The sequence below is a fragment of the Micrasema longulum genome, unplaced genomic scaffold (assembly GCF_059751315.1).
Source record: "Micrasema longulum isolate JH-2025_06_02 unplaced genomic scaffold, ASM5975131v1 h1tg001213l, whole genome shotgun sequence".
Classification (NCBI taxonomy): Eukaryota; Metazoa; Arthropoda; class Insecta; order Trichoptera; family Brachycentridae; genus Micrasema; species Micrasema longulum.
The window spans coordinates 142,302-167,760 of NW_028278400.1; positions in this window are offsets into that span (position 1 = coordinate 142,302).

The window sequence follows — 25,459 nt, forward strand, 5'->3', positions numbered from 1 at the left end:
GAAAATGGCCCTCAAAATAAATATTTGGATAAATCATAAGAACGCAAATATTCAAATTTATTTAAAAAAATATATAAATTGAATTTTTATTTGTGCTATTATTTAATTACGTATGTGCTTTCACTTTCCGTTATGTTGTATCCCAACTCAACACAGGGCCCTTGGCCTCATAGAGTTTGGGATACGTTATTATTATATTTTTTTGTTACATTTATGTATTTTTTGAAAAAATAAATAAATTAAAACAGAAAAAAAAAGCAATCCGAAAATTTTAACATAAACATACTAAAAAAATACATATAAAAAAAATTTCGAAGCGGCTCAAGGAAAATTTTAATAACTTCTCAAGGGTTGAAAACCGGTCCATGTCTCTTAACATTCAGACAAACTCAAAATTTTGATAAAATCAGATTAATTTGTCAAATTGGCGTTTTTTCAATTTAAACGTCTTTATTCTACCTTTTCTCTTGAGTAAGCTGCCAAAGGGTTATTACAGAAACACACTTTTGTATATTTATCGACACGTTGCTTATCAAAAGTGATGAAAATCAAATTTAATATTAAAGTACAGACGTACATGTTTGAGTGGGTAAATTCACTTTCATCAAACTTTGAAAGGCAAATTTCAATATTAGTGTATGCTACAATTCGGATTAAATTTTAATGTAGAATTCAATTAAAATAATATTGTTATTAATTTTATCAATTTTACTGAAGAGGAAACACGTTTTAAGATATCATCATCATCATCGTTCCCTTTCCGCACCTAATGGTGCATAGGGAACTCCATTAGTAAACCAATCACAGCGTCTTGATCATGATGAAGGTAAGATGACCAGTCTTCTGCTTCAGGTGCCAGTCCAGGGACTATGAAATATTCTAGTGTAAAAACACATTTTTTGAAATGAATATTTCATATCAACCATGTCGAGAATCGAACTCGAGAACTCTTACGTGGTAGGCAAACGCGCTGACCTCTACACCACCAGACCAACAGAGATACAGGTGTTTTATTTATGAATTTTAATAACAACATAATTTATTTATAAGTTTGTTTACCGATTACATATAACCATACCGATACCGCACGCAACTACACTGGCTTAGTATCAGGCATAGAAGAAACATTCACATGCTTTAACTTTTTCACAATATTTTGAATAATCTCAGTCATTATTTTTTTGGTCATAAGAAAACATGTAAGAAAACGAAAAATCAAGTAGTGGTTGACCGGGTCGAACCTCGGACTTTTTGATCCGTATTCCGCGACACAACCCACGGAACCACAAACGTCATCGAAACTTTGCGTAATTTATTTGCTTACATCGAAAACATCATCTTATTATCACTTTTAACTTATAAAGGAATAAAGAAATAAGAGATCGGACACTGCAACTTCTGGTGACAACTTGTATCACTTTAAAGCGATACAATTTGTTTGGGCATACACGAGTAAATGATGCGGCTGCCTTTTTTTGTGAAAATCAGAACAAGTTTCTTGACTAAAAGGTAAAGAGCTCCTTTTTCATACAAAGAACAAAGGATAAATTTCTTATTAAAATATTCGATGTAGTTAAGGTAGCTTTTACTTAAAAGATTCCCTATCTAATTAAACAATGGCTCGTTCCACATCGGAAAAGCTCATTATAAAAGCTATTCAATAAAAATAAATTCTTATAGCATACCACCGTTGGTTGGAACAATACACTTTGTATCAAAATAAAACCATAAATTATCTACTGAGAATATTAAATTAATTTTATGACATACTTTGAAAATTTCGACAGTGAAACGTTAAACATTAATATAAATATATATGATATTTAATTTGAAAATTAATATTGATTACTAGCTACGAGAGAAATTTCAATTAAAAGTATGTGCATGACTTTTGCTCATTAAAAATATTGTAAAAAATATATAATAAAAAAAACTATTATCAATGCATAGTTTTTACGTTACATAAATTCTAATTAGTTATTCATAAAACACGTGTATATTTTCATTCCGGAGAATGAAAAAATATATTTATAATAAACCTTTCTTATTCTATTTGGTTTCATTGTTAATTTAAAAAAATGATAATGAATTCACCAATCATTTTATTTACATTATTTGAGACGCACGTCTTAACTTCGTGGGACTATTTAAAGTCGTGTTTTGGGGTTGGGACAGATGGGTTATTAAAATATTAAAACAGCACAACAATAATATTATTCAAAACAAAAATATTATTTTATTTAAATAGGTATATGGCACATCAATATTAAGAGAAAAAACAAGTACAAAAATTTAATTTATTATTATTATAATTATAATTCAAATTATTTAAAAAAAAACATCAAGGACATCACCTACTAAAATCTCTCCACCCAAAAAAAATTCAGTCCCGAACAATAAATGAGAGGTACATCTGAGTAAAAGCCGTGTGAGTTTTGGGTAATACATAAATAATAACTGGGATAACCTTATTCAAACATTTTCCAGAAACCTCTTAATATTGTTCGAACTGAAATGTGTCAATGATTCTTTTAGGTAATATTATCTCGCTAATTTGAACAGTTTCCGCTTTAAATAGTATTAACTTTTCGCTCCTGTTGTAGAATAAAATTTGAATTGATACAATTAATTTTCTTTGTAAAGTAAGAAATAAAAATATATATTGTCAAAAATAAATCCACAAACAAACCGTCACGCCGTTTCCTGTAAGGGTAGGCAGAAAGGATACAAGGCCACACAACTGTCTTTTTATTCTGCATGATCTGTCAAGTCAGCATATAGCCTACTAGTTCACAAAACAGAAGACAGAATATGTAGTCATAAATTATCAAACACACATTTAGCTGTAATGATCACAAACAATTTATTTTTGAACGACTGTCTATTAGGGTGTCCCAGACTATAAGGGTAATTTTTTTTTGCAGATTGAGACATGCATACCCTCTTATTTTGTTCCTTAAAAACTGAAATAATTAATATTATTGAAGTCAAACTTTGAATATAAAAGTTTGTATGGAAACCATAGTTAAACCATATTTTGTAAATAAAACAATGGTACTTTGATTATTGTATCATATTTATTATGTATTGTACATATTATTTATTTAAAGGACATTATTAATAAAATTTTCTTTGTAAGGTTTGTTTTTTACAGTAAGGATATACTTTTCTGTGTTCTTGTACACAACGTAATAAATATTGTTTTTGTTCCTCGTTCACTGTGACTAAGCCATGAAAGTCTTGCATCAACTTAACAGCTCTTTCAGCCGTATCATTAACTGCTTTCAGTGACTGCACTTTCATTTTAGCGTGTTGAAACAAAGCATTAGCAGGCCTCGAAGTAGGACACTCTATGAGAAAACTATCATCAATTTTGAGTCGCCTGAAAAAGGATCTGCTGTTCATGGAAACAAAGTAATCGATGTTTTTTTTCGAGAAAAGGCCCGCTAAGTTCTTCTCTCAATGGAATGTAGCGTTTATTGTGGACCGATGGATTTTCTTTAGCCAAATTAGCAACTATTTTAACCTTACTTTCTTGGTTAATATCATCGTCAAATAGAGACAAGATAGACACTTCGTCTGCTAAATACCACAAATGCTGGCAAAACTTCTGTATAGCCGCTTTTGATATAGTTTTGTCGACCATTTTGTATGCCTTCACAGCTTTTAAAAAGCACAAGTCCTAGTAGGGCGCTTTTACTGCTAAAGTGCATTGCAGCCAAGGCTTGACATTGGATGTCGCAATAAACAGGCAGACGTCTAATATAGCTGTTTTGTCCTTATTTGACATTTTGAATTGAGAGCTAAACAACGATATTGTTAATGAATAAATAGCTCTCGCCATCCATCTTGCTTGGTGCATGGCGCCTGAAGGCCGAATTTTAAATTGATTAACTTTATCTCCGCCAAGAAATATTATGCAGAGCTCTATTAACTCTCGATAGTCACCTTTTACAATTTCTTTGGTCAATTCAGTTCTGTAATACTCTAAAAGTTCATCAATTTTAAAATCGTTCGGACGTAATAGCGTTTCTTTGTGGCTTTGTATCTTCTCTACATTGATGTTTTTCCAGTTTGATCGAAAATTTTTGAAAAAAAGGATATCGGGACTTGTAGTGACTTGGCTGATTTTGGTCTTGAACACAGCTTTTAGTACCAATTCGTAGATTTGGCAAGCAAAAATCAACATTTCTCTGTTCAATTTCTGTTCGAGAAGCACACATGTACCATTAATTCGGCCTGTGTTAGAAGCAGTAGTATCACAACAGAGGATCTGTGCTTTATCTTCAAGATTCCAGTCAACAATAGCATTCCAAACTGCTTGTGCCTGTTCGCTTCCCGATGAGTTTTCTAATTTTGGCACAGCAATAAGTTGTTCTTTATTATTGTATGAAATAACAATTAGTAGACGTTCTTCTTTAGATTTGCGTACATCTAAAGCCGGCAACAGTTTTTCATCCCAGTGGACAGTTACAGTATCTGGTACATCGTTTTGAAAATTAAGTTTTAAAGCTTCTGCGCGCTGTTTTCGCTTTTCTGTACGAATCCTTTGGATGGAGGACTTGTTTATAGAAAATTTGTCAGTGTTATAGACAAATGCTTCAATATTTGCTTCAATAATAAAAACAGAATCTCTCATACTTAACTGACACCTGTCTAATGCCGCCACCAGTTTCGGAGTAACGAATTTTTTCTTCACAGAAGTTTTAATAGTATTGTGCTGTTTCCTCTCAATTAGAATGGACAAATCTTCTTGTAAGTCTGTTACTTCAGAATCAGAAGATGAAGTTTCTTGTAATGGCTCATGAGAAGACGTAGAGGGTGTTATGGATGCCAAATAAGTGGCCAGCCGCTTTTGCTCCTGGATATTTCTAAGACTCGCCTTTTCCTCCTTTTCTGTCAATGTTTTGTCCACTCCAGCTAAATGACCGGGTCGTCCTGGCTCTCTCTGTTTTTGTAAGAAAATGTTATCTTCATTTATTTTTATTAATTGAAGCGCATCGGCATGTGCAATATCAAACATTTTTTTTGTATTTGTAACAAACTCTTGTCGACGCTGCTCAAATACATCTTGAGTTTTGTTTGCATCTTTTTGCAAATTTCTCCAATCTTGGTATAAGAATACAATTTTCTTAACACAGTAAAGTTAAGATTTAGTTGGTATACGTGTCTTTTCCCAATTAATAATTCACTGACGTAAGATTTGCATTTTCATTGACGCTTAAATTGACTTTGCGAATATTATAAAATAAAACCGCCAGCACTTGTCCATAATAGGGAAGTTTAGAACCTGTAATTTGATGTTTTATATCCCCAACCAAAAATATTTCCTTTTTAGAACTGCGTTACTCCACAGACATGTTGACACAACATAAACAATGCGTTCACTAATAAAAACAAACACGGTATAGCAAGCACATTAACACTTAGTTCGCGCGCGCCGTACTATATAAGTTCTGACAAGTTCCGATGCAAGTCGGCACGGGTTGCCGTCATTCAATTTACGTGAAATTTTATTTATAAGTGTTTTGACATCATTCAAACAAAATTAGAGGGTATGCATTGATAAAATAAAACTTTAATTTTTCTGGGACACCCTACTGTCTATATTCCTCAAAGATATCCATCTGAACGTCCGTTAAATTCTTAGTAATGGGTAAATGGTAACCGGTATTTGATTTGAAGATTGGCAAAAAATAAGTCGGTGATGTTGTATTGCAAAGCTAAATACATCATTTAAAAGTCTTTGCATGCGGGTCTCACTTCCTCTATATTTATTCATTTTCTCATGCAAGTGCTCCAACTATTTTGACTTTTAACTTGTCTATCTTCAAGAATTTGTTGGATCTGTCAATCTAAATATTTCTCGGTACTTTTCAGTATCTGCATCTATTAACATTTGCATCATTAATCTTTCAAGCCGTTTTTTTGCTGTCCATTCGCTCTACATGTCCAAACCAGCGCAGAACTTCTCTTTTGATTTTGTCGATAATGCTTATCTCAGCCATACCCAATGTACATATCTCGACATTTGTGCAACTATTATGCACAGTTTTACGACATATTTGTCTTAGAGATTGCATTCAGATTATTTTCATCCTTGTTTAATATAAAAGTCGGCAATAAGACTGCTTTATAAAAAAAAATAGGTTTTAAGATTTAAAATCGTTTTTTAAAAAGAATTGTGTTCTTCAAATCCATAAAGACAAAATAAACTGTAGTGCTTCTACGTTAAAAAACTTGAGTACGTGACCTAAAATAAGTGGTAATTTCTTATTTCCAAAATTAAAAACAACTACAGTACAACATCATTATACAAGGTGGCGCAAAATTTGTCACCCGATGTTCTTTGACTGTAATTTTTTTTATAAATGAAATTTTTTGATTCTGCTCTTGGATTGTGTTTATTTGACATTTTAACTGTTTTTCATTAGTTTGAATAAATTATATCAGCCCAATGGCCACCGCCAGAATTGACGACCACACGGGCCCTATTTGTGGCACTTACCTTCACTCTTTCCAGAACTTTTGGCGGTAGGTTCTCGCATTCTTGATGGATATTCTTTTTGAGGGCTTGAAAAGTCAGAGACTTGTTAACATACACTCTTGACTTCAAAAAACCAAACAAAAAAGTCAGGAACGGTTAAATCGGGTGATCTTACTGGCCAGTGCAAATCACTAAAACGAGAGATTAAGCAACCCGGAATTATAGCCCTCAGAATATTGGTTGTGGATCATGCAGTATGCACCGTTGATCCATCTTGTTAGAACCACATGTTCTCCAATACCAAAATTCTCCGTCAAGACCACTGACTGATGCCTAATTATGTGGCACGTCGTCTGGTTAATAATTTGGGATCTTCTGATACATCTTCAGCCACAGCCGGGATATTCTCAGCAGAACGGCTACTCCGGGGCCGGCCAGATCTGGTAGCATCTCATGTAGTCCCATACACTTCTAAGCAAGCGGCTAAATGCTATCGTGCTTATCTAGTTGGTGTCAGATGATTGGGAAATCTGCGCCTAAATTCACGCTGCGCAAACACTTCTTATAATTATTCCGCAAAAAATCGAAACAATTTTTCCGCGTTCTTGAGAGGTATAGTGATTCATGCCTTGTTGGCGTGTATTTTGTATTTAGATCTAACATTTGCCACCATTTGCAAAAACTATGGCATCTTCCGATAGGGTAATGACTTCTGCGCCACCTTATACATACAGAGGAATATTTTTCTTTAATGAAACGAACAAGGAAAATACAAAATTCAATCAAAAAGACAACATATTTAAAAAAGAAGAGAAAAGTTTTATTTATAATTTTTTTTTTAGTAAATCGCTGACTGAAAATATGTTTTTTTTTGCAATTTATGTTTAATCTTAAAATTATTAATATATGTAAATAAAATATTCAAATTATTGTAAAACGTCACTTCCCATTATGTACACAAGAGTTGTTTTTTCTTTTACGTTATGTGAAACGAAGGTGTAAATATATGCATTGAATATATTTCAAAATTGTATTTAGAAGTTATTTTGTAAACTTATATTTGTTTATCTAAATAAAAAATTTAAAAAAATAAAATTGTAAACTGCTACATCAATGTTTAAAAAAAATAGCTTCAATAGTAATGTCTAGTTGTCTAGAATGAATTCCCATATGACAAATTCTGTTCTTTTGTGTCCTCATTATAATTTGCAACATAAAATCTATTTAAATAAAAAAAAATCGATACAATAAGCGGTATGAAGAAATTCGTATATATGTATTCATTTCGGCACTTATCAGAATGGAAAAGGATTCTAACCCTTACTTACCGATAAATGTTTGGAAGCAATACCTATTTGTCACCGAAAAGCTTACGTCATTTTCAAATAGGACCATTTTTCATCTGCTCCCCTTCCTTAAGGATCGTCTTTTTATTTCAAATCCGGAGAATTGATAAAAGCGGTGAAATTGCAATTCCGAAAGTTTTTTCAGAAACGTCGTCCGGCTATGACTTAAATAAATTGGACTAATAATTTCCGCAGACCTAGGATCAAACAAAAAATACAATGTCTTTCCTCAATTTGAGACAGTCTCCGCTTTGTAAGTCGATGGGAGGTTATACTGCAGTGTCCGGTGAAAAGTATTGAACTCTGACATGTATCCGATTTTCCTTCCACAATTGCTGACAGAAGAAAAATATTTTAGCTACCTTCAAAGGGTTTCTTCACTCTGCTGGAGTCGAAATACCCAATCATCTCTTACGAAGTTGTTTGAAAATATACGAGTGTTGCAGTTTATTGTTAACATAAATCTTAATACTTTATTGATTAAATCGTCTTTCACCCCGTCCCTTAAACTTCAGTAAAAATTATTCAGTATATTTCATGTACCAATAAGTCAAACATCGTATGTAAAAAAGCCTTTTTTTCGTAGGACTTTTTCAGTGTACAATACAAAATTTAAAGATAAAGATTACATAAACATCACTCTTGTCAGATTTAAAATTTACAATTAAAATGCATTATGTAACTTAGTAGACATAATAGTAATAAATATGAACATCTCTCTTCCCCCCTCCTTATCCTCTCTTCAAGCATTCTTGTCCTAATCCCGCCCAATTTACAATAACTTACTGTTCTTAAAAAAATATAATAAAATTCTTAGATTTTTGAAAAATATTCGAGTTCATGAAAATAACATTTTTATACGTATAAACTTATGTGTATTTATTTGATATGTAATATATTTCCTTTACTAACTTTGTATACTTTGTGGAAATCTGTTATTAGTTCTGAGTTTATACGCTATTGTTTGTTTACTATAAATATGTATGTAGAACTGTTGATTTCCCAAATAAAATAAAATAAAATAAAATAAAATAAAATAAAATAAAATAAAATAAAATAAAATAAAATAAAATTAAATAAAATAAAATAAAATAAAATAAAATAAAATAAAATAAAATAAAATAAAATAAAATAAAATAAAATAAAATAAAATAAAATAAAATAAAATAAAATAAAATAACAAAAAATAAAAAAAAAAAATAAAAAAACAAAATAAAATAAAATAAAATAAAATAAAATAAAATAAAATAAAATAAAATAAAATAAAATAAAATAAAATGAAATGAAATGAAATGAAATAAAATGAAATGAAACAAAATAAAATAAAATAAAATAAATTATTATGATAATAAAACTTTGTAATAAGTTTCACAATTTTATTATTTTATGTAAAACTAAACAAAAGTTGTAATCGCCCGTCGATGGAAAAAGTGCACTCCCGAAACTAAAGAAAGGTTCTTTTAAAACAAGAAAAATGCAATAAAAACGTTTTGTTTTCATAGTAATCTGACTATTTTCATTATAAATGCATTACTTAAAAATAACTTAATTAAACTTCTCAGAAACGCTTTAGTAACACTTTGGCGTAATTATAAAGTTGAGGTATCTGTAATGTTTAGTCTATAAAAATAATAAATTCTTTTGTGTAGGCGAAATTTTGCATAAAAACGAGTGTAACATCAATATTTACACATTTTTATTATGCCTTAATTTACGGTTTAGTTTTTGGTAAATTCATTGGTACGCAGCGTATTTTGATCATTTTTGATACGTGAGGATAAAATTATCAGATTTACGCTTGAGTTGCAAGTCCAAGGCTTGTATTACAATAGGTAGTAACGTTTACCTTCAATTTTACCAACGAAGATTTTTTTTTTCAAAAACACACATTTTCGTACGTAAATAGCGATTTAACTTCGTACGGTCTCGATATGTACCGATGAAAATAGCGTTTATAATTGCAGCCTATAAAGTATTCTAGCGCAAAAACACATTCATAAATTAATATTTCATGTCAACCATATCAAGAATCAAACATCAGTCTTCTTGCATTGTAGGTAAACAGGCTGACTATTAGACCACAAATTATTTACATACATCAGTGGCGAACGGTGATTTTATTTACGGGTAACCTACAAAAAATCATCATCTATTTGTTGTTTCATAGTAGGTTCATAATATAATATTCATAATAAAGTAGTATATACAATAAATTTCTATTTTTTCTGTGGATCTGTATGATACAAAAACTCTCATCTATCAAATCAACTCAAACGATGTATACATGTAAGCAAATGTAGCTATGTTATCCCATAGGTACTTTAATAAATAACATATATGAAAGTTTATAAAAAAAAACGCAATGAATTCAGTCGGTATTAGGTATTCCCATTACGATTAAAATGTCAACTGGCCGATTTGTTCTAGAAAAGAATAATGTCAAAAATGTCCGCGTCGAGCGCCACATGTGCTGCTAAATGACACATGAAAGTAATTATGGTCATATGTCAAAAGTATCAGCTCAAAGAAAAATAGCTTTTAAGAAATAATTTTTGAACTACTGTTTTCCAAATCGAGAATCTTCAGATAATTTGTGAAATTTGCAAGTTTACTCTAGGAAAAAAAACCGTCACTGGGTTTAGATGTTCAAAATATAGTAATTTATTTGTAGGAAGAAACAAGTTGGAATACTCGGCAAGTTTCTTGGCTCACTGTTGGCGCTAGGCGTGCTTTAATTATTGTTTTATTTGTGTTCGGAGAAAAATTCAAATGTTGGCATTGATTTATAAGAAAAAGTTATTATTTGTTTGTTTTTCTGTAAAAAAAGTTACCGTACAACATTATTATGGATAGTCAAATATAATAGTAAGCTGCGCATAATCGCGTAAACACACGATTCGCCCCCGCTTTACGTCGCTAATTATAATTTCTATACATAAAATATGTGGCGGGTCGACAACGACGGCACGAGCCGAACATTGCCGAACGCCGACGTAGAGCGTACGAACAGGCCAAACCGGCTCAGAGAATACTACCGGATTCCGACCTCACCGCACGCGTCTTCGAGGCACAAAATTACCGCCAATTTAGATTTACCAACTTCATTTTATTTTGCCTAATATAGTTATTAGAATCCTTCTTTCAATGTGTTAGTTTCAGTAGTTTAGTTTCGTGAATAAATCTTTGTGTAAAACGTAAGTACCCTGTTTTACTTGCTCTCATTCTGTGCACCCACATAACTTTGTACATCACAAAATTAGGCCACCAACTAGGTGCCGACATAAAAGTGGTATACCCCGACGTTTGAACACGAAAACACAACATTAAACAATCAATCACGGTGACCCCATTCAAATTCCATAAAAATTGCGCAAAATTTCAGACAGAAATATCTTCGCTTGACAAAATTGTACAACAATTACTTTTTTTCGGTCGGTACATGAAAAATTTAAAATTTCATTTTTAATTTGATTGCACTTTTAATTTATTTGTAATTAATCAAGGTTAATCTATTTCAAGGTTAACTTATTGTAAGGTTAATTAATTTAGTATAATAGAATTATATTATAATAATTATAATATATAATAGAATTAGATTTTTCAAAGACCGAGCGAATCGAGTGAATTTTTCTGTCGGTAACAATCTTCAATGTAAATGTAACTAATGTAAATGTAATTAATGTAACTAGTGAATTGATTAAACTGTGATTAATTTCTTAACAATATTACTCGGCCGGGATTAATTCAAACAGGTGATTCATAATTTAACTAAAATTATTATAAACAAACATAATATAATACGTTCGAGCGACTCGCTCACCAAAAATCGCACGCCGAGTAATACATTCCTACAACACATATAAATTTTATTTTTTTTTATTTTTCTTGAGTCGAACACACAAACAATTCACACGAACATTTACATAGGGTGCCAGATTGAGTAGAGGTACTTACAGGGTACCGGAACATAATTATTTTTGACAAATATTATATGGCGAGACAAGCGTGACGTAGGCATCCGAAAGTTTTCTACTTGTGAACGCACTGCGGGAGTAAGTTTTTTTTTTTACCAGCGAAATCTATCGGAAATATTTTTCAGCTGGCGCAGTCGTTCACAATACTTGCAATTTGTAAAATTTTATTTTTGTAAACAACTTGAAACTATCAAACAAACAGATATTCGGGCGGCTAAGCCGACGAATGTTTAACTTAGTACGTGGACATTAGTATCCATACTTTTTTTCTATATACATTATATCGTGTGACTGTACTATATATGTTTATATTTTTAACCTAGGCTATGCATGTTATTATGTGTTACAGATTTGAAGTTTTACCATAAACATTTTTAAACTTGATATATTGTACAACGGACAATCAAAAGGAATATTAATATTGAGGGGACCACTCAGGCTTGGAGAATACAAATACCTAATAGTTGGAAAATGTGTTCCGCCGTATGGTAAAATAATTATTTAAATTTTCTGTTTTTAATTTTCTTTTCTATAACTTGCACAGTACATACATAACAAATAGTGACTCTGACATTTAAAAAATAAATATTTTTGTTTGAAATTTAAATTTAAATTTAAATTTAAATCTAATAATTTAAACTTAACTTTTTAATACAACTACACTCATTATTGAATACTTTTATTTCAATATTTTAACTTATACTGTAATCATTATTACATACATTTTTCTGAATTTTTTTTTAAAAACGAATATTTTTAAACTGTAAACAATGGCTAACAAGGACAACACTGACTTGACAAATATCAACACAGCAAACAACATGTTCCACACGGATAGGATTAGCGTTAAACTACCACAGCTATGGGTGAACAACATCGAACTTTGGTTTAAACAGATAGAAGCACAATTCGAGTTGGCAAACATAGTTTCAGAAGACGCACGTTATAGTCACTTAGTGTCAAAACTTGAACAAGCGCACATAGAACAAGTTTCAGATATTTTACTCATGGAACCGAACCGAGCAAAATATACGAGGCTGAAGGAAGCTATAATCCAACGCATGGGCTGTCCACAGGACAGAAGGAGAGAAAAACTGTTTTCTTCCTTACAGCTTGGGGATCGAAACCCATCCAGCCTACTTAGAGAGATGCGGACGCTAGCAATAGGTTTACAAATAGACGAAACGACGTTGCAATACTTGTGGATACAACAACTGCCCAAGACGATCCAAGCGCATTTAGCCATAAGCGAAGATGACTGGGATAGGCAAGCGACGATAGCAGATCGCCTAATACAGGTGTACACACAGGATAATGTAGCGGTAGTAGGTACCAACAATAAAAATAACATTTGTAGTTTAGAACAGTCCGTACAAGCTCTAACCCATAAGGTAGAGAGTTTATTTCACACAATCAACAAACAGCATAGTCACAACAACAATAACAATAGATTCAAACACACAACAAGTAACAGCAGTAACAATTTCAATAACAACAAATACAACAACAATTTCAACAAAACAAGCTATAGGGCCAACGGAAATAACAAGAAAACTATTCTTTGTTACTTCCACACAAAATTTGGCGATCAAGCTAAGAAATGCGTCACACCATGTGAATTTAAACCGCATCTAGCTTCAAAAAACTAGATGGTCGAATCATAGCGGAGGCGGCTGATTCAACCAACACAACACGTCTCTTTGTTAAAGATCGTGATACCGGTGTGTCATACCTCGTTGACTCCGGATCGGAAATATCATTAATTCCTAGATCTTTACACAAACGCCATGGAGAAAAGTCTAAGCTAATTCTCTATGCAGCGAACGGGACTACGATCCAGAATTTCGGAGTTACCACGGTAACACTGAATCTGGGATGTAAACAAATGTTTACATGGAAGTTTATAATAGCGGATACGACACGCCCTATTATAGGAGCAGATTTTCTCCACAACTTCCACCTGTTAGTAGATGTTAGGAACAAACGGTTAGTAGACAATACAAACGGCAAGATAGTCAGAGCATTTGACATCTCCACAAACAACAACATAACATGTTCCATATCATTAACAGACAAAACCAACATTTACCACTCACTCATATTGAAGTATCCACAACTAGTAGATATCAATAAACCATACGCAGGGCTGGATAAACACAACACAATCCACCATATAGATACCCGTGGCAAACCCGTTATGTGTAAGACTCGTCGGCTGTCCCCAGAACTACTGAGGCAGGCGAAGCAAGAGTTCGATCACATGGTGGCTCAAGGTATTTGTAGACCCTCCAAGAGTGAGTGGGCCTCTCCATTGCATATGGTGAAGAAGAGCGATGGTACTTATCGCCCTTGTGGCGATTACCGTAGCTTAAACGCACAGACGGTACCTGATCGTTATTCCTTGCCACATATCCACGATATATGCAATGACTTATTTAACTGTAAAATTTTTTCCAAAATTGACTTACAACGAGCATATCACCAAATTCCAATTAATGAAACTGACATTAAAAAGACAGCTATAACCACACCATTCGGGTTATTTGAATTTGTAAGAATGCCATTCGGACTATCATGCGCTGCACAAACATTCCAACGGCACATCAACGAAGTCACAAGAGGTCTAGAAGGAGTACACGCATATATCGACGATATATTGATCGCTTCACCAGACGAAGAAACACATGTGGAACACTTAAAAGCTTTGTTCCAGCGACTTCAAGATCATGGAATGGTGGTAAACCCATCTAAATGCGAGTTTGCCAAGAAAACACTGTTATTTCTTGGTTATGAAATTTCGGCTGAAGGCATCGGACCCTCGCCAACAAAAGTGGAAGCCATCACGAACCTCAACAAGCCAGAAACCATTAAGCAGTTGAGAAGATTCTTGGCCATGGGAAACTTCTACCGAAGATTCATACCACGAGCAGCACACAAATTGATACGACTACACGATTACCTCAAGGGAGCAAAAAAGAATGACAACAGAAAAGTAGAGTGGAACGAAGTCACTACACACGATTTCGAAGAGGTCAAGAACTCGCTGATCAACGCCACTAAGCTTAGCTACCCAGAGGAAAGCAGCAAGATGTCAGTGTGGACAGACGCCTCAGATTACGCAATCGGAGGCGTGCTACAACAAACCACAGACGGCATCAACTACAAACCGATAAGTTTCTTCTCAAAAAAGTTGAACAAGGCTCAGTGTTCATATAGTACGTACGACAGGGAACTACTAGCCATTTTTGAGACTGTAAGGTACTTTCAACATTATCTGGAGGGCAGAGAATTCTGTATATACACGGACCATAAACCACTACAATTCGTGTTTAGAAGGAAAAGTCACGACAAAGAAAGCCCCAGACAACTCAGATATCTAGACTACATCTCACAGTTCAGCACGGACATCAAATACATAAAAGGAGAAGACAACGTCGTCGCCGATACCTTATCAAGAATCGACATGATCGAACAAGAGGCAAACATATCGTTCGAAAAGATCCATAAAGAACAAAGGCAGGACAACGAACTACTCGCACTCTTGGACGACAAGAACACTGCTCTGAACCTGATCAAAACCAACATGCAGGGACAAGAAATCGTCTTCGATCTCAACAAAGGCAACATGCGACCGTACATCCCAAAAACGCTACAGAGATCTTTCTTCAACCAAGTGCATAACCTCAACCATGCAGGAGCCGACGCCACGACCAAGACCATCAGTCAAAGAGGCGTCTGGAAAAATATGAAAGCAGACTGCGCAGCTTGGACGAAGGCCTGCATACCCTGTCAGAAGAGCAAAGTCAACAAACACACGAGGACACCGATCATCAAGATCGACATGCCGAGACAGAAATTCTGCGTGGTCCATGTCGACCTCATCGGACCTTTTCCACCATCAGAGGGACTGAGGTACTGCCTCACATGTATCGACCGATACACTCGATGGGCGGAAGTAATCCCTATCGCAGATATCCAGACCCACACAATCATCAGAGCCATCTGGGACAACTGGATTGCGAGATACGGCGTACCGGAGAAAATTATAACTGATCAGGGTAGGCAATTCATGTCTACGGACTTTAACTTGTTTTGTTCCAGATCAGGCATAGCACACTCCAACACGACGCCTTACCATCCACAAAGTAATGGCATGATCGAGCGATTTCATAGAACGCTGAAGACGGCCATTAAAGCTCACCACCCTGTTCCGTGGACAAAATCGATCAGCACCATACTACTCGGACTGAGGGCCACACTGCGCACGAATGCAGAGCACTCAGTAGCAGAGATGCTGTATGGGTGCAAACTAAAGTTACCAGCAGACATCCTGGAGCAGACGAACGACTACATTGACCCGGACTCCTACACTAGGCAACTGGTAAAGTTCATGCAAAACGTCAAACCAAGGCCAGTCGAGCACCACAATAAAGGTAACGTTTTCATCCACCCGGAACTAAAGAGAGCCACACACTTGTTTCTGAGGGACGACAGAGTGTACAAACCCCTGATGCCGAACTACAAGGGGCCCTACAAGGTCATCACCAGGGCGGAAAAGACGGTAACACTGGACGTGGATGGCGAACATAAAAAGGTTTCGCTGGACAGGTGCAAGCCGGCGTTCCAGACAGCGGAAGAACGAGCCAGTCCAGCAGAAACGGAAACACCAACAGAACAACCGGCATACACAACGCGTAGCGGCAGGAGGGGGATACAGCGTCAGTTTTGAAAAACAGATTTCAAAACTTGGAAGGGGGCTGTGTGGCGGGTCGACAACGACGGCACGAGCCGAACATTGCCGAACGCCGACGTAGAGCGTACGAACAGGCCAAACCGGCTCAGAGAATACTACCGGATTCCGACCTCACCGCACGCGTCTTCGAGGCACAAAATTACCGCCAATTTAGATTTACCAACTTCATTTTATTTTGCCTAATATAGTTATTAGAATCCTTCTTTCAATGTGTTAGCTTCAGTAGTTTAGTTTCGTGAATAAATCTTTGTGTAAAACGTAAGTACCCTGTTTTACTTGCTCTCATTCTGTGCACCCACATAACTTTGTACATCACAAAATTAGGCCACCAACTAGGTGCCGACATAAATACAACGTAAAGACATGTATTTCAATAACTTTCTAAGAATATTATTTATTGTTTCAGAATTAACGTTGTAGAATGACATTTTGAATGTATTATGAATACGTCTTTCAATTTTTTTAAATGAGTACGTATTTTTATTTCAAAATTTACTTTGTGGAATAAAAAACTAAATATCTCTTTTATAAATAGAACTCTCGGAGTTCGCAAATCACATTATACGAGTAGATTTAAATCATTATTTTCATTCGCATAAAATTGAATTCTTGTATTCTGTTACGTATGGAACCATAACAATGAATAATTTATAAAATGTTGAAATCAAAAACAATTTCAAATCGGACAAAACATGTATTTATAATATTGTATTTTAAAATTATTCAACCCTGTTTTCATATTTTCAAGTTTTCGTAAATATTTTTAAAAACCCACCCCACCCTTCCCCTTTCATCCAACCCTATCAGTTCTTGAGTACTATTTTGTACAATTATCTCGGTTTAGTTTTTATTTAAATCTGATCATGGGTAATTCTGAATACCCAAAACTTGTATTCTAACTAATATGTAATATTTTATGAGTTTTTACGTAACACAAAAATGTTTTACATATTATAAATATAAAAAGAGCGTTTGTGTGCTTGTATAATAAGGTGTAGTGCATAATTTTGGCATTTTTTTTTTGCGTTTTGGGGAATTTCATGCAATGTGGGCAATATTTAAAGATTAAACTTCATCGTAAATCACCCATTGCCGCGTGGGTAGTTGTGGGATGAATTTCGAAAATGGAATGACCATATCAGCCAATGGGTTGCCGCCATTTTCACTAAATTTATGGCGGATTATCACTTTCGCATAGATTTGTTTGGACCTTCCAATAATCATACTTCGAAATTTGAAAACGCTAGCCGGTATTTTTGCAGTAAGAAAATTACACTGGTTATTTTAACAAACATTTTACTTTAAGTATTATAAAACAGTTAAACCAAGGCGGACTAAGGGGGGATTTGAATCCCCCATACACCAATTTTACTTTGATAACTCAAGTATTATTAAAGCCATTTGCCGTATATTTTTGGTAATCCTGAAATTAATAAAAATAAGCATTTTCCGGTTATTGTTTTTAAATTTTGAAATAGTTTTTTTTTTTTATAAAACAAAAAAACACGTTAATAATACAAAGGTCAATTTCAATTTATGTACATAGGCATTCGAATCAATTTTGCTTTGCAAAAATCAACGTTTAGCTGTCCCGTTTTCATCACCCCAAAAATATTTTTTTTAAAGAAAAAGCATTGTTATAAAATTATCTGTGTCGGTAATTTTTACGTTTTTCACATTTATTTGTCGTATTTGTATATTGTACGTCCAAAAACAGCAGAAAAAGCTGGGCGCTTTTTTAAGTTTTTTTAACAATAGGTACACAAAAATGCATAATCCAGGGAAAAAACGGTACACGTTAATATGAAGAAAGGAGAGACCGCGAGGCCACACTTGCCTAGTTTACAAGGCTTCTCGACGTTCCTTGTTTGTTGGCAGTTCATGTCAGAACTACGGGACGCGAACTTGACTTGGGAGGATGTATAGTAGGTGGCAGCTGACTGAGATGCCGGGATACGCGCCGCACCGTCTAGGGAACGGACATGGGGTTACGATGATGACCACGGGACTGCAACCCTATACCATGATTTAATCATTAAAGTATGGAGCTCCATTTATCTTAACAAACTGCGGCAATATTTATTAAAATTTGCGAATCCTTCGGACTTAGGGGTGATATTAAAATTGCGTTATTCGAGTAACCGCAATAAACTGAAACTAATTCCATATTTTATACACATAAGGCTGAAGAACAGGGTCAATTTATTGCCGAATTATACGGCTTTACGATATAAAGTCTGCCATACCTTTCCTCTTGCTTTGTGGGCCAAACTAGAATAAAACGAATTTGTTCCATAACACTACGCGTTGACTGGTTTGTCAACGCTAGTTAATATATTGCTCTTGTGATTTAATAAAAAATGTTTTTTTTTTGTTCTGCTTACGTATATACAGCATTGTTTAAATTAATGGAATAAAATTCCTTGTTATCATAAAATACGTTTTTTATTAATATTTTGAGTTACAGGTCACGGACAATCATTAAATATTTTTAATTAAATAGGATGTATATCTTTCTTTTGCTTTAATAACAGCCTGAACACGTTTTGGCATGGACTCAATAAAACCTGGGCAACTTTCTTTTATTCTGTCATCTGGAAACCACATCTGAATAACAGCTTCTATCATCTTTATCTTGGTGGTGTAGTCCAATTTTTGTATCCTTAATTAACAAGTCGCCCACAAATTTTCTATGAGGTTAAGGTCAGGTGAATTTCCAGACGTCTAAAAGAGTTATCTTTTTATCATTAAAATACTTAAGCATAAACTTCGATACTTGACAAAGAGCTGAGTCTTGTTGAAATACAGCCCCACCATAAGAACAATATTTACTCAGTTCTGTACTCAAATGCTGCTTCAATAGAGCTTTATACTTCGGGCTATTCATCAGTCCTTCTATTGGTATGAAAGATCCGGTCCCCATAAACGACAAGCAGCCGCAAAACATCTTCTTCACAGGATATTTCACCGTTTGGTTAATATGAGCCACAGTAAATTTTTCATCCCCACTTTTTCTAACGAATTTTGTGCGATATCCCTGCACGAGAAAGTGGGTCTCATCTGGAATCAGCACCATCTTCCAGTCTTCTACAATCCATTTGGTATATTTTTTAGCCCAAATGAGGCTTTGCTTTATCATACGTGACGTCAAAAGTTGTTTTTTCTGTGGTTTAATTGCTTTTCCTCCAGATTCATTGAGTCTTTTTCGTACTGTTGAGTCATGTATCATCATCTTAGTAGCTGTCATTTTTTTGCTTCAACCGACTCTGCTTCCCTTTTCTGCTTAATAATCTTGCTGACTGCTCCCTGACTCATAAAACATTCATTTGCAATCTCCTTCTGAGTCATTGATGTATGTTCACTTAAGGTTATAATCTTTTCCCCTTTCCTCGGCGTGATATTCATAATTTAAACCAACTCAAAAACACTGTTTAATATGCAGGCAAATTATAATTTTAGTTTTTTAATAAAAAAATGTGAAAAAAAACAACAGATAGTACACCAATAAACACCAATATAATCTCTCTAAAGATTAATGAACTATAAGTAATAATTTTTGGCGTAAAACAACTGTCAAATTGACATATGAGTGTTGCTATACCTAAAAAATTACAGAAATTACTCTTATTCCATTAATTCGTAAAATACTGTATTTCTTATGTAGCGACCGACTAAAGTTTTGGTTTTAGCCAATAAAACGAGTTTTGGCCGCGGTTTCGATTCCGGCCTAAAATTGGCTAGAATTCCTTCGATCATTAAACCTTTGATCAGGATGTGTCAAATTACCTTCGACTTTACTCGGGTGTATCTTAAGGCTCATGATACTATTATTTTGTACTATTAGATATTTATTTTTATATTTATTCAACCTCTTATTTTATAATTTGTTTCTATTGATTTCAATGATACTATTATTTTGTATAATTTATTATGTATCATACTGTATAATTTGTATTTTAATATTTATATCTGATCATTTTTTTTACGTTGTCTTCTTTGGAATTATATTATTTTTTATTAATATTTTGTTTTTCTGTGATTTTTACAGCATTTTAATTTATTGAAGTTATTTTAATTTTATCGTCGTAAAAGTTTTGAAAACCTGAAAATGGAAAATAAATCATGTTAATTTCTCCATACTCGTTTCCGAGCCGGCCATTCGTTAGCGATTGGAGAATTCACAAAATAAATTACGTCTACCAGTTACCACAACAAAGATAAACTGCAATCTTGTACATCTATTCGTTGGTTCCGTGATGTAGAGGTTAGCGCGTTTGCCTACCAAGCAAGAGGTCTCGGGTTCGATTCGACATGGATATTATATAATATTAATTAAATATGATGTTTTTACACAAAAATATGTCATATACCCTGAACTGGCCCCTGAAGCGTAGGTAAGGCTGAAACCCTGATAATCTTACCTTTATTTAACAATTATGTCAGGAAAGGAAATGATGACCATATTTATATTATTTTTTATTTGTAAATGTACCCATTTAGGTTATTGACATAGAACTAATATTGAATTAAAAGTGTTTAAATATATTTATACAAAAATGAAAAATGTACTACAAATTAAAAAACTAAACTTGGCGGCCTCCTTGGTGTAGTGGTCAAGACGCTTGACTCACACACGAAAGGTTCCGGGTTTGATTCCCGGTGAAAACACAAATATTACAATGTGATTTTTCTCAAGTCTCGGTGTTATGTGATGTAATTCACCACTGTAATTGTGGTGCAAAAATAAATAAATAAGTACAACATCTTAACGACAATAAACCACATATTAAAACAAATAACAAAGGTCTCTAAAATAGAAATGTTTGGGTTAGTTATAAAATACAAATACATTTTTAAAAAATAAAATAAAAAATTTAATCGCTAGGTATAACCTTGGGAATTATTCTGAACGCTTTCGCAAGTTAAGAAAAGGCTTATTAAGCATGTATTCAGTATGTCAATAAGTGCTAAAAAAGTATTATGTACACTTGCGAAGGCGTTCAGAATACCAGCCCTGTTATGTGATAGCTGACAACGATTCTTGGAATGTTTTTTTTTTGTTTAAAAGGTACGGACACAAAATACAAGCACGAACTAATTATCATCATCATTCCATTTCCGAAACTTGAAATTGTGTCTTATTTCAGCCCCCCTGAACATTTTTTTAAATTACAGATCATCCCTTCTGCCACCTGACTACCAAATTATCAAGGCTAAACATGCCACGTTTTTGCAGGGACATATATAAAAAAAACACATTTTTTAATGTTCCCCAAAACATTTCTCCACAATATCCATATTGATTTTGAAAATACAATGAATTTTCTAAGTCCATTTTATACATTTCTCTCGGTGTTCGTGGTACGAGATTTTTCCCTATTACGACTTTGCCAGTTTTCCTAGTAGGGTAAAGAAGGTAATGATTGCCCGCTTAAGGAACTTTCGACTTTAAATGGTGGTAGGTTTGACCGTACTCATCCAATAACAATAAAAGAGTTCAACATCAAATCTTCATATTTTTATATCTTACACCTTTGCATTTAATCGCTTCCACTGTATTAAAATTATATATTTTTTTAACATTAAAAATAAAGTTCATAAAATCACAGTGATTGCCTTCTTTTTATGGTGATTATCACAACTAAAGATATTGATTGTTTACTTTATTATTATTGATAAAAAACTATGAATTAAACTACTTTTAAAACAAAAACTTTTGCATTAAGCTGAAAATGAAAAAAAAACACATAGACATAAATAAGATTTACAATAACTTTATTTTAGCTAAAAATATTTTTTAAGTATACGTTAACATTTACAATTTCAATAAAAGGAAATTTATATAATTTTGATACATTTCATCAACAGACTTAAAAAACAAAAACAGAAACAAAAATCGATATATAATGATTACCCACTACAAATTTCAATGATTGTCCGGCTGGGCAATCATTGAAATTTGAACCATTTTATGTTACGGTTGTTGCCCACCTAGTAAAATCTAAAGTCAGATAGGTATAAAGGTTAAAAATTAACTGACTACCTCCTGGTACTATTTGTCTAATCGTTAAAATATGAATTTATTATTAAAAACACATAATAAACAAACATAAAACATATTTACAAAAGTAAAACGTTAACAAATTCCGTAAGAAATACTTGATAAATTAAAAAAAGGTCGGCAAACTTCACAAAATATTTTTTACGTCTCAGCAACGTCACGCTTTCTGTCGGTAAAGTAGATATTGTGTTTGTATTGAAACAATAGAGTCATTTTTAATATTTTGGTCAACTATTTAAATGTGTTTTTGAAAAAAGGGTGATCAAAGTGATAGCGGGCAATCACTATAGAGCGGGCAATCATTGTCTACTTGACCCAATGCTCACGACATGTTTTATATAAACTTGCAAAAACTTCAAAACCAAGGATTTTGACAAATTTGTGCATTTATTATTATGGATATTTCATATTTCACGCTCGTTTCAATTTTAATACGTAAAAATTTATATAAAATAAAAAGTAACTTCTTTTTGATAACTGCACCCTAAGGTCACAGATGGGCAGAGTATTATTTTAGTAAATACTGTGATAATTGCTTTAGAGAAAGAAAAACGAAGCTTTTGGTCAATGTGTCGTTAGGTTCGTGGTCGTTAGTTTGACCCGATTAGATATGGCAGCAAAGTATTTATCATGGGGTTATTTTATTGTAATTTAGTTAATTAATTAAAAATCAACATTCAAAACTCTGTTGTGTTGATTATATACTACGAAATTGTATTAAAACTTTCAAGGGTAAGTTTCGAGAGCTTTCTAACTTACCAAAGAGTGACAATTATAATTGTTTTCTTTATTAAGAATTTAAAAACAAAGATGAGTAGTAAGATAATGTTTTAAAAAAGAATTGAATCCCCGTTAACTGATCATTTTATTTTAGTTTATATTAGGATATTCATAAATAACGTGTAAAATAGTTTAAGATAGATTTTTTAAATTTTTCTAAATTTAAATTTCATTGATAAACCCTTACAGGTTACATACATTTAACAAAATATTTTTACTTTGAAAATTCACATTCTACTGTTAATAATAATATTTTTAACATCTTTTGTAAAGGTTGTCTTGAGTCTTTTGTTTAGTTTTGTCTGGTAGTTTATTGTAAAATTTTAGTCCATGATTTATTAGTCTCAATTGTCCTTTTCTCGTTTTAAAAGGTTGTACATCATTGTTAACATTTTTCTACTTATTTTGTTTATGTAAAAGCTGTAAAAATCCCAAATAAAATAAAATAAATAAATGAAAAGATGTACAATCCATTCGGATCACTTTTTTTTTGTTAATAAACGAAATATTTAAATATTATAAGTAGGGATGTGATCTTCTTAGTGATTTTTCAACATTCTTTTTAAAAAAATTAGGTCACAAGTAAATTAAGTTGTTTTCATTAAAAATTTCTTCGAGACACAAAAATGGCTTGGTGGTTGTTAAAAAATTAAATATAAATTCAGTAATTTTGTAAAAAAAATCATTTCCAATATTGATTATTTTTGTATGCTGCCCATTTACTACTTTTTAAACACAAAAAGAAGGTCAACACATTGAAAGGAAGTTTATTATACTTAACACATAGTACATTGATTAAACAGACCATTTCTACCTCAACTCTGAAACATCGCAAAAATGATTTGAAAGGTTTCCATAAATGATAAATTGGTTTGGTACCAAGATGTTATTGAAAAGTAAAAATAACAAAATCGTTTTTGTCCTTTGTGACCATACACTAAATTTTATTTGTAAAATTAATTTCCGCGATTTATGAAGTAGATTGAAAAACAAATACATTTACTAAAAACACACAAAAAACATGAAAATACAAATGGAAGTCGCGCTTTTGATTTAACAGTGTTCTCGTATATTTTGTGGAAAAAGTGTTCAGTCATTTAAATGCAATTGTCCTATCCGTTTTTTCCGTAAATGCATTTTTATTGTGTGAACAGTAGTGTTTTGGTAATGTCAGTCAATTACCTTTTGTATAAAGAAATACATGATTTCATGTGAAATGTATTGACACTTTTTTTTTAATGAATATCTAGCAAACTAAAATGTATGAATTAAAACAAAAAGGAAAAGCAAAATGATGATTATGGCAAAATCATTAAAAGCATGTATCCACACTGAGATCATCGAGGTTGACAGATATTTCAAAAGAGAAAGAGATTCTTCGTCGCTTAAATTAAATTACTATTTTTTTTATTTGTAACAAAAAAAACGTATTTAATTATTTATATATACGCCCAATGGGCATTGACTCATGTATACATAGACAATTATTTTATAAAAAGTAGAAAGACTCAATGGTTTATAATAGACTTTGTGCTAGTGGAAGCGGGAGAGAGGTGGATATAATTGAATTTGATTCAGTGATTGTTTGAAAGAAGACAACTTGTTATCAGAAAAATCAAGACAGGTATGTTTGTTGGCAGACCTAAGAATTCTAAGCATAGGGGAATGAAAACCATAGTTAGTTCTATGGTTATCGCTTTGAAAGAGTAAGTTTTGTCTGAGGTTTCTAGTTTCTAGGATATTTAATTTTATCGAGCTCAGTAGTTCAGGCGCATCAAAGAGTGAGTTGAGAATTTAAAATAGGACTATAAGGTCGGATTTATTTCAACGGTTGTGAAGAGAAGATATATTCAAGGTAGTTCCTAACTCATTGTACGTTTATAGGTCTCTGGATAAGCCCAACCTCCAGCCTATCGTTCTCAAAAACCGATGTTGAACCGATTAAATATTCTTGATGTGAACATCATAATATGGAGAACAAATAACAGAGGAATACTCTAGGTGCGGGCGAACTAGGAAACAGAAGAGAGTTTTAAGGGTATTGATATTTTTAAAGTC